The 9,734-nt window shown below is 40.7% G+C and overlaps 1 long non-coding RNA gene across 2 annotated transcripts in view; it reads left to right on the top strand.

The window, feature by feature from the left end:
- Positions 1-9,734, top strand: part of LOC102757418 — a 57,245-nt gene that overhangs the window by 9,940 nt on the left and 37,571 nt on the right. Inside the window, exon 1 of one of the 2 annotated variants that reach the window (XR_001513549.1) lies at positions 1,560-1,652. The exons of the other annotated variant lie outside the window; for it this stretch is intronic. This is a non-coding gene — a long non-coding RNA (uncharacterized LOC102757418). Of the gene's footprint in view, positions 1-1,559; positions 1,653-9,734 lie in introns of those variants that run through there. 2 annotated transcript variants of the gene reach the window in all.

Genomic DNA, 9,734 nt, shown 5'->3' with positions numbered 1-9,734 from the left:
TGCTCTCCTTCTCCAATCCAGGACCCCTTGGGGGATGTTCGACTGCCTCTCACAGTCTGGGACCGCTGGCTCCTAATCGCTCGCCTGCCTGTCTGAATCGCCCCTAACCACCTCTGCCTGCCTGATTGCCCCTAACTGCTCCCTTACCAGCCTGATCGCCCGTAACTGCTCCCCTGCTGGCCTGATCTCCCCTAACCACCTCTGCCTCACCCCGTACCTGGGACCCAGGATTCCCTTCTCCGGACTGTCGCAGGCACCTGGGACCCGGGCTTCCCTCCCTCTGGCTGGCTGCAGACACCCAGGACCTGGGCCAGCTGCAGCCACAGGGGACCATGGGCGGGCAGCTTCACCCAGGCTGCAGCTACCCTGGAACTGCAGGGTGGGCAGCTTGTCCCACTCCCGGGCTGCAGGTGCAGCTGCTGGCACCCGGGAGCACAGGGCATGCAGCTTGTCCCTCAGGCCAGAGGTGTAGGCACAGCTGCTGGCACCTGGCACGCTGGGCGGACGGCTTGTCCCTCTCCCAGGCTGCAGCCTGGCTGGTCCTCATTCCTCTCTTGCGAGCTCATTTGTGCATGGCTAGTCCCTATTATTCTCTCCCCAGTGTTGAGTGTCTGAGTCGTGATGACATGAGGGTGTGATAACCATTTGCATCTTAACTCTTTATTATATAGGATTATATAGGTAATACTGTATCGTGTACTTGAAATATGTTAATAAAGAAGGCCCTTAGGTGTTCTCATAACAAAGTAACTGTATGAGGTGATATGTTATTAGTTTGATTGTGATAATGATTTCACAATGTATATGTATATCAAAACAGCACATCATACACCTTAAATATATATAATTTTTGTCAATTATACCTCAACACTGGAAAAAAGATTTAAATTTGCCCTGCCAGATATAAACTTGTAACAATAGCAGTTAAGATCCTATAGTTAGGGTTTGGGGAAAGAGACTAATGAAGGAGAATAGGGAGCCCCTAAAGCTTCCCACTATGTAGAAACTTTATATTTTATTGTATCACATAAGACAGTCAGTAGGAAATGGGAGAGTGTATAATAAATCATCCTGAGACAATTGGTTGTCCTCGGTATGGCAAAAAGAAAAAAAAAATCTTTCATGTCAAAAATTTCCAGGATTAAAGACAGTGTGTGAAATGAAAAACTAAATTACTTAGATTATTTCTTAATTATTTTACAATAGGGCGGGATTTCTGAAACAAAATTTGAAAAACAAAGGAAAGGATTGACAATTTTGGCTACATTAAAATTAACTTTAGCTGACCAAAATACATAATAAAATTGGAAAGATGAGATTTGGAGTGATAGAAAATATTTACAACTCATATAACCAGTGATTAGTATCTAGAATATATTAAACATTTCTATAAATCAGTTAAAAGTGGCACCAACATAACTGGCAAAAGACATTTAACAGGAAACTCATGCAGAAGAGTAAACACAAAAAGATGCCTAATCTCAATCAGGATAATGCATTAAACAATACTGAGATATTGTTTTCTCATCTATAAGATTGGCATGAATTCAAAAGCCTGATGAATGAATGTTGGTGAGGAGATGAAGCTTGTATACTGAGCTGATGGAAATGTCATCTGGCACAACCATTTGGGAAAAGAAGGTGGCATTCTGGTAATGTTGACGATGTATAATACTCTTCAACAATTCTATTTTAGGGTATAAACACTAGAGGATTTCTTAGCATGTGTGTAGAGACATGTTCAAGAATGTTTATTTCAGTACTGTTGGTAATACTGAAATGACAGGTCAGATAATGAATATAGTCTTAAGTATTAAACTGATGAAAGTGTAAGGCAGTGAAAATTTAAAAAATAGCTGTACTTTTTTTCAGTGGGAATAAATCTCTTTCATTGGTTGAAGTGAATATGATTTGTAATTTCCAAAAGGAATATGAAATCTTGTGGAGGAAAGAGAAAGTTCTTGGGATTGCCAAGGAAAAAGCATTTTGTGAATGAGTCCCCCCCCCCCCATTAAAATATGATCATTTCGTTTCTTTCCAGCCATAACACAAATTACCTTACATTCCATTGAAATGATAGCTTTTCAAAGTAATTGGTTCTTACCACAAGAGGTCAGCATTTGCATGGAAATATTTCCTATAAAGTAGCACAGTGGAAAAACAGACAAAATGAGAGCTTTTTTGTGTTTGAATGTATTCCTATCTGATTCGGATTCTGGTACTGATCTTCAGCTGCCTTGGTCAATGGAAATTTTAAGTAAGTTATTACAGAAAATGGCATGTACTAGTATATTGTTGTGTTAGAATACTTTATTTTCATTAATTCTGAGCAACTCAACAGCTGCATGCTATAGGAGGCAGGAATGTTTTTATGCTCATCTTGACTTCGGTGTTTTTCTTTTGAGGAGTTCCTTGGCTATTTATAACAGTTTGAAAAATCGGTGATGCATACTTACAGCAGGGGGAATTACTAAGTTATGATTATTTCATGAGATTTTGTGACCCTTATTTAGCATGTATAATTTTTAATACTCTTAGAAGGAAATGAAGCACTTTGCTCTCAGCGCTAGAAGAAGGCTCTGCCACTTGGTTCCAGGTAGACTTTCCACTACAATGTTTCTTTACCCAACTCCAAGTTCCTTCCACCCACTTTGTAAATGGAAAGTAGTGAGGAGTTTCCTGTTTGGAAGTCAGCACCAGACCTGCACTAAATTGTCAGTGCTGATGGCAATGAATTGGAGACTAGGATAGCATTTTTATTCAGACACCTTCCCCACAGTGCTTTGCACACTGCCTTATACTTGAATGTCTGTATTAATGAGAACAGAAATCTGATCAATTCATTCCCAGCTAAAAATCCTTCAGTGGCTCCAAGTAGCTTTTAAGACCTAATTGAATTAGCTTCATGTTCTAAAATATTCATAATGTGGCCCTGCCAGCCTTGTATATTAATATATTTATATTTAGACCAGCTACTATATGCTAAGCTTGCATTATATGACATTATTATTTTCCACTCTTTATATACATGATATTATGATTGTTCCTTACTTTTTGAAATATTGTATGCAAATGAGGAAACCAAGACTCAGAGCCCTGGCCAGTGTGGCTAAATGGTTAAAGCGTGGGCTCTCCCACCGAAGGGTTGTTGTTTTGATTCCTGGTCAAGGGCATGTACCTGGGTTGCAGGTTCTATCCCTGGCCCTGGTCTCAGTGTGTGAGGGAGGCAACCAATCAATGTTTCTCTTTCACATTGATATTTCTCTCTGTCTCTTTCTCCCTCTTTCCCCTCCACACCCCTCCCTCCCCCTCTCTTCTACTCTTTCAAGAAAAAAAAAATCAATGGGAAAAATATCCTCAGATAAGGATCAACAACAAAAAAAATCCTTTATACAACTGTAATTGAACTTGAATGTATTTGACTGCAAAGTCATAGCTATATATTACACTTCTCTCATCTTGCCTCTCCTCACAGCCAAACACTCTGCAGTCACACTGAACTACTCTTGCTTCCTTTTATGTCTTACATTTTTGCTTCTTCTGAAATGTCTTTCTCACTTGCTCTAACTGATTAAATCCAGGTTGACCCTCCCCAGTCTGTTCAGTTGTGTTTTTGCCCTTGTGCAGAGTTATAGGGTCACGGTACTGAGTAGTTTTTCTTAGAATGTGTGTGTGGTAGTGTAGCAGAAGATTGGGGAGGTAATGCTGATGCTATACTGGAAGAACTTGCTCCGTGCAGGGCAGAAATCCATTTTTATCTTGAAACCCAACAAGGCAGTGATTGTTCCTTCCGAAAGGAACAAAGTAAGTCCATCTCCTTTGACCCCAGGATAAGTCATGGTGGGGGGGCGGGGGGAGAGAAAGGGAGAGAGTGGGACACAGGGAGAGAACTGACTGAAGCAGCAACTAACATTTCAAGACAGACCTCCCAAGTTTCAGGGAGTTGTAGGGTCAAGAGAGCAGAAAATCATTACCTGGGATGACAAATCAAATAGGCAGCTGTACTTAAAGGCGAGACTGGAAATGAACTTTGAGTTTTTGCAAATGTAAAGACCAATGTAAAGGCCTTGTAAGGAGCAACAGCCCCTTCCCAAATCACTATAGGGAGGATTTGGGTATTCAGGATGGGCAAATAATAGAGAAGCAACACTCTTTTCATAAAATTCTTTTCTTAAAGTAGCTTATTGCTGTTTGAGCATGCTATGTGGGAACAGAAATTTTGAGAGATTATAACTTCAGCGTTTCATTTCTTTCTCAAACTGGGAGCTAGACTCTCCACTTAGATTTGTAGAATGAGCATTTTTTTAAAAAAAATCCTCACCCAAGGACATGTTTTTAATGATTTTAGGGAGAGGAAAGTAGAGGGAGGGAGAAGAGAGAGAGAGAGAGAGAGAGAGAGAGAGAGAAACTTCTGTGTGAGATAGAAATATCAATTGGTTGCCTCCCGAATGCTCCCTGACTGGGGATTGAACGTATAACTCAGGTATGTGCCCTGAGCAGGAATTGAATCTGCATTCTTTTGGTGTACAGGACAGTGCTTCAACCAACTGAGCCATCCAGTCAGGGCAAGCATTGCCTGCTTATTTAGCTACTAGTGGCCCGGTGCACGAAATTCATGCCGGGGGGTGGGGGGGAGGCGGTGTCCCTCAGACCGGCTTACACCCTCTCCATTCTGGGACCCCTCGGGGGATGTCCAACTGCTGGTTTAAAAATATAAACATCCCTCTCGCCATCGGGGACTGCTGGCTCCTAACTGCTCACCTGCCTGCCTGCCTGATTGCCCCTAACCACTCTGCCTGCCAGCCTGTTCACCCCCAACTGCCCTCCCCTCCTGGCCTGATCGCCTCTAACTGCCTCGGCCGCGCCATTATGGCTTTGTCCGGAAGGATGTCTGGAAGGTCTCCCGAAAGGTCTCTGGTCTAATTAGCATGTTACCCTTTTATTAGTATAGATCAGTGATGGCGAACCTTTTGAGCTCTGCATGTCAGCATTTTGAAAAACCCTAACTTAACTCTGGTGCCGTGTCACATATAGAAATTTTTTGATATTTGCAACCATAGTAAAACAAAGACTTATATTTTTGATATTTATTTTATATATTTAAATGCCATTTAACAAAGAAAAATCAACCAAAAAAATGAGTTCGCGTGTCACCTCTGACACGCGTGTCATAGGTTCGCCATCACTGGTATAGATGGTTTCTTCCTCTTTTTTATTCGCATTTTGAACAGTTTTTTTAGTTGTTGAGACTCTGGAAATTTCCAGGCTAAATTATGGCTTCATTTTCTTGAGAGGAAGGAGTTCTTTAAAGATATGGCTTTATTAGTTTCCCATTTTAAATGTTATGAGAAAGAGAAGGGACTTAGCATTTTCTATGCATATGCTAAGTGCCAGACAATCTTTCACATTATCTCATTTAGTTCCTGGTACAGTCCCTAAGATGTGTTAGTATTTTCATTATTTCATAGAGGCAGAGATCAAGAACGATAGAGATCAAATAACCTGCTAGTAGGTGGGAAAGCTGAGATTTGAATAGCATCAAGTCCGACATAGACCCCTTGTGTTGACTAAAAGTATTTTAATGTTTCTTAAGTGAACAAGCATAAAACTAGATGTATGACATAAGCATGCCTTATGATATTGATATAATTATAGAACTAAAAGCAAATACACAAATTAAGTCCTCAAATAACATTAATAATGGACAATTAGTATGACTTTGTTGAAATAAAATGGAGACAGTATAAATACAGTATTGATTCTTTTTACTTTGGTATTTCTAACTGCTATGTGATGATTTCATTTCCACATTATTGTTTTCTCTTTGAACTATGAAAATCCTAGATTTGTACAGCACATTGTGATACAATTTAGACTTCTCTTGGCCCAAATAATTATTTCATTATGAGATCCCACCTCTGTTCATTAGCCCATAATAGTAAAAAGGAACTGTATTACTGGACTGTCTACTGCTTGAAGGTGGGCCCTTTGCCTTTTTCACTGTTGTGTTCTTGGTATCTAGAACATTGCCTGGCACATGGTAGATACTCAATAAATCTTTATTGAATATAGGAGTTAATGAACAAATAAACGCTTGGGGTTAATACATTTTTAAATGTAAATGCAGGCCCTGAAATTTTGTGGCAATAATAGCTTGTAAGGTGGTTGTCCAGATGATTCAAAATGTGCTTATATTGCTGAGATAGTATTTCCAGATATTGTTCATTGATTTCTCCCTGTGTTGGCCATCTCCAGCCTTACCCTTTCCTCCTACCCAGACCATTCAAGCAGGTTCTTGGGCTCTAGGCATGTGACCTTATGGGAGAGATCTGGTTGGTCAGAAAAGCAGAGATTGTTTGCAAGCTTTCTTGATTTCTGTTCCCTAAGCCTCCAGATGAAAGCCGTTTCTGGCTTTCTTTTCCTCAATGTGCTGCTTATCTTCCATTTATCCTCTTCATTCTCAATCCAGATCTGTGCCCTCGGAGGATGGTCATATGAATTGCATCATCCAGTCTCATGCCTTTTGGCTTGTGCTTGGATTTGGCCAGTGGGAGGCAGTGGCATGAAACTGGGGGGTGGGGGAACGGAGGTGTGGGAGGGTGAAGGGGGCACATTTCCATGGCTATTTGTTGGACTTTCTCCCACAGAACCCCCCATGTTCGGTATTTTGGGCTCAGTGAAAGGCCATGGAATTGTGACAATACCTTGGAGGTGTGGGGCGAGGGATCTAGGAATCTGCGGTTGTCCTCCTGGTGTAATCGTAGACTCCAAGTTAGAAATTAAGTTTAGTTATAGATAATTAAATAATTTTTCCCCCATACATAAATTTGCATGTCATCTAAGCTTCAGCATTTTTTTAAAGGTTATCATTAAAGTGGAAACTTAAAACTTAAAAATTGTCCTAGTGATCTCAATGAACCCCTTTCTGGAATCCAATTTGAGATACACTATACTATGCTAAACTTGTGTTGTAAAATTCTAAAAGCTGGTTTCTTGTGTGCATGAATAAAAGTTGTGATTAAAAGTTACACTCTGGGAGGTAGCAAAACATGGTAAGAATGAAGCATCTGAATTCCAAATCCAGCTTTGCCACTTAACAGATAAATGACTTTCAGTAAGTTGCTTAATCTCTGTGCCTCAGTTTCCTCATCTGTAAAAGTACACAAAACTTTGAGGGTTAAATAGGATGTGTAAATAACTTAGAAAGGTGCGCATATTAAGCTTTCAATAAGTTAGTAGTAGTAGTATGCTATCCCTAGTCACTCCAGCATTCATTTATTTCACTAATGTTTACTTATCACAAACGTGCCATGCACATCAGGGGCACTCATGCAAAGATGAATAAAGCATTTATCTGCTTTCAAGTAGATGGCTAGCGGTTCATCAAAAAATCCATTTCTTCTTTTTCTTGGGCACAGAGGGAGACGATGTTTCTTACACCCTTATAGGTAGGCATAGACTGTAACTATGCCCATGATTTTTCTAGCCAGTGATTTGTGAATAGTATTTTACATGTCACTTTTGAGCCAGGGTTTTAAAGAAGCAGTTGTGCCCTCTTTATACTTCTCCCCCTTCCAGTGTTTTGATGCAGAAGAGGACAAGGCCCTAGCAAATGACACAGCCACAAAACAGAAGGAGTCTGGGTTCCTTTCTTGCTTTGTGGAAGAGAGCCTCACACTAAATTACAGGTTTTGGAAAGAGATAAATTTCTATGGTCTTTCAGCAAGTGTGTACTTTTTTGAGGGCTGTTTATTATTAGCAGCTAGTATTATTCAAATTAATATATTCTCTTATAACTATAACCATAATGAAAAGAGTGGATTTTTGTAGTCAACTATGTTGTCTAGTTGGATTCAAATTTTCAGGATGGGGAGGGGAGGGTAGAAGCTAGAAAAATGGAATCTTTTTGCATCCTATTTTTCTTTTTTTTCTGGAGCCATACTTCTCCCATATCCTCCTTGTCTCCCATTGTGTTTCACCCTGGGCAGTGTTTCCCCCAACCCATTCCCCATTATTTTCTTCGTTATTAGAACTCCCAAGCAGCAGCCTTCTCAGCTCAGCCATGCATGGCATCTGTTAAATGTGCTGGCCCCTTTTCATATCTGGGTCATGCTTTGTGTGTCTTTATGCATTAGTATGATAAAAAGCTCTTCCTGACTCTTCAGTTCCTTTCCCAAATGATCAGTTGGCAGTTTGTACAGTAAGAGGTTGGTCTTCCAACAGCCCTTAAATAATGTGATTTACTAATCAAAGGAGTTTCATAATACACAAGGCACTTAACTGTTGAAATATAACTTATTGTTACTTTTGGAAAATATATATTTTTTTAAATTTCAGGTTAACTACACACTACTTCGTAAGCCAGAATACCTTACTTTTGATCAGCACTTTTCTGGAATAAAAGGCCTACACCTTCACTAAATGGTAAAAACAGGTAGTGGTTCCCATACTGTTTTATCACCATTCTAACAACCTAAATTATGGATTTGACAAAGATACTTCCTAGGACACACACAAACACCATTTAGCAAATCTGTACCTGCCCCTAGACAGGCCTATCCAGAGGAGGCTCTAGTGAAGACGGGTGCTGAGGGTGCTGCTCTCAGTGTAGCACAGAGTAGCGGGTCAGTTTCAGTGTGGCCCTGCTCCAGGTTCAGATGGAGGCCTCCCTAAAGGGAGGTGTGGGTGCTACCCAGTTCACTCCCTTCTCCAGGGCACTGCCAATCTGCAACCTTGGCTTGAAAGGTATCATAACACAACTAAAAACAAATATAGGCACATTTTTACCTGGAGCTGCCAACTGTCCTGGATTGACCGTTCTCATCCAGTAAGCAAACCTGAATCTCAGAAAAATAAACACTTCAGAAACATTTGAAAATTCTTTCCTCCCTCTCCCTCTCCCTCTCCCTCTCCCCCTCCCCCTCCCCCTGAAACCAAAAGAAGGCGATACTTCTGAAGTTGCTGTATGTAGATTCAAGTGCCTACATGGATAATATTTGCTATCGGGACTTTATTTTACATTTTAAAATAATATTTCAACTCTGACAAAAATTATCCTTTTGGCATGTTTTTAAGAAATGAATGCTTAACATGTGAGCTTTTAGAAAAAAGGAAGGGAAATTAGTCACTCAATACATCCAAGCATCCAGCAACTTCTAAATCTCTGAAAAAGATCAACACAACGCAGACCTCTTGCAGATTTCTTAAGTTTTCTGTTCTCCTAGGCATGCCAATCAGAGGGCTGGAACACAGTTTGGCAGCCAGGATTGGCTTAAACCAAACTGTGGTTTTTTTCATTTTTCTCTAGCAATGGCATTCAAGCTGGTAATAATAGCCGCAGCCTAAAGTATGCCCCCAAAAGTGGGCAGAGTGGGGTCTGGCGCACAGATATTTTTCTTATCTGCTCTGCAGAGGGTGTCATGTTCTGGCCTGTTGCTACAGTAGTAGTTACCACCCACTGGGCATGCATTCCCCTCTGGTTTGGCAGGGAGAGTTGTCAAGGAAAAACACAGACTTAAGTGCCAAAGATCCTCACTCATATGACATCTTTGCCCTGAACTTACTGCAGCAGGAAAGTTAACCAGCCACCTACCATCCATTTTCCAGCACAGTGGACGAGAAAGATTACGGAATCTTGGTGCTGGCTGGAAACGGACAGCTGCCATATTATAGCCCCTCTCAGAGTGACCTTGACAGAATTAGAGTAATTCTTTCAGTGGACAGAGATGCAAACA

This window comes from Myotis davidii, unplaced genomic scaffold, assembly GCF_000327345.1.
Source record: "Myotis davidii unplaced genomic scaffold, ASM32734v1 scaffold96, whole genome shotgun sequence".
Classification (NCBI taxonomy): Eukaryota; Metazoa; Chordata; class Mammalia; order Chiroptera; family Vespertilionidae; genus Myotis; species Myotis davidii.
The sequence above is the reverse complement of the archived record's forward strand: the minus strand, read 5'-3'. Positions and strand labels throughout refer to the sequence as shown.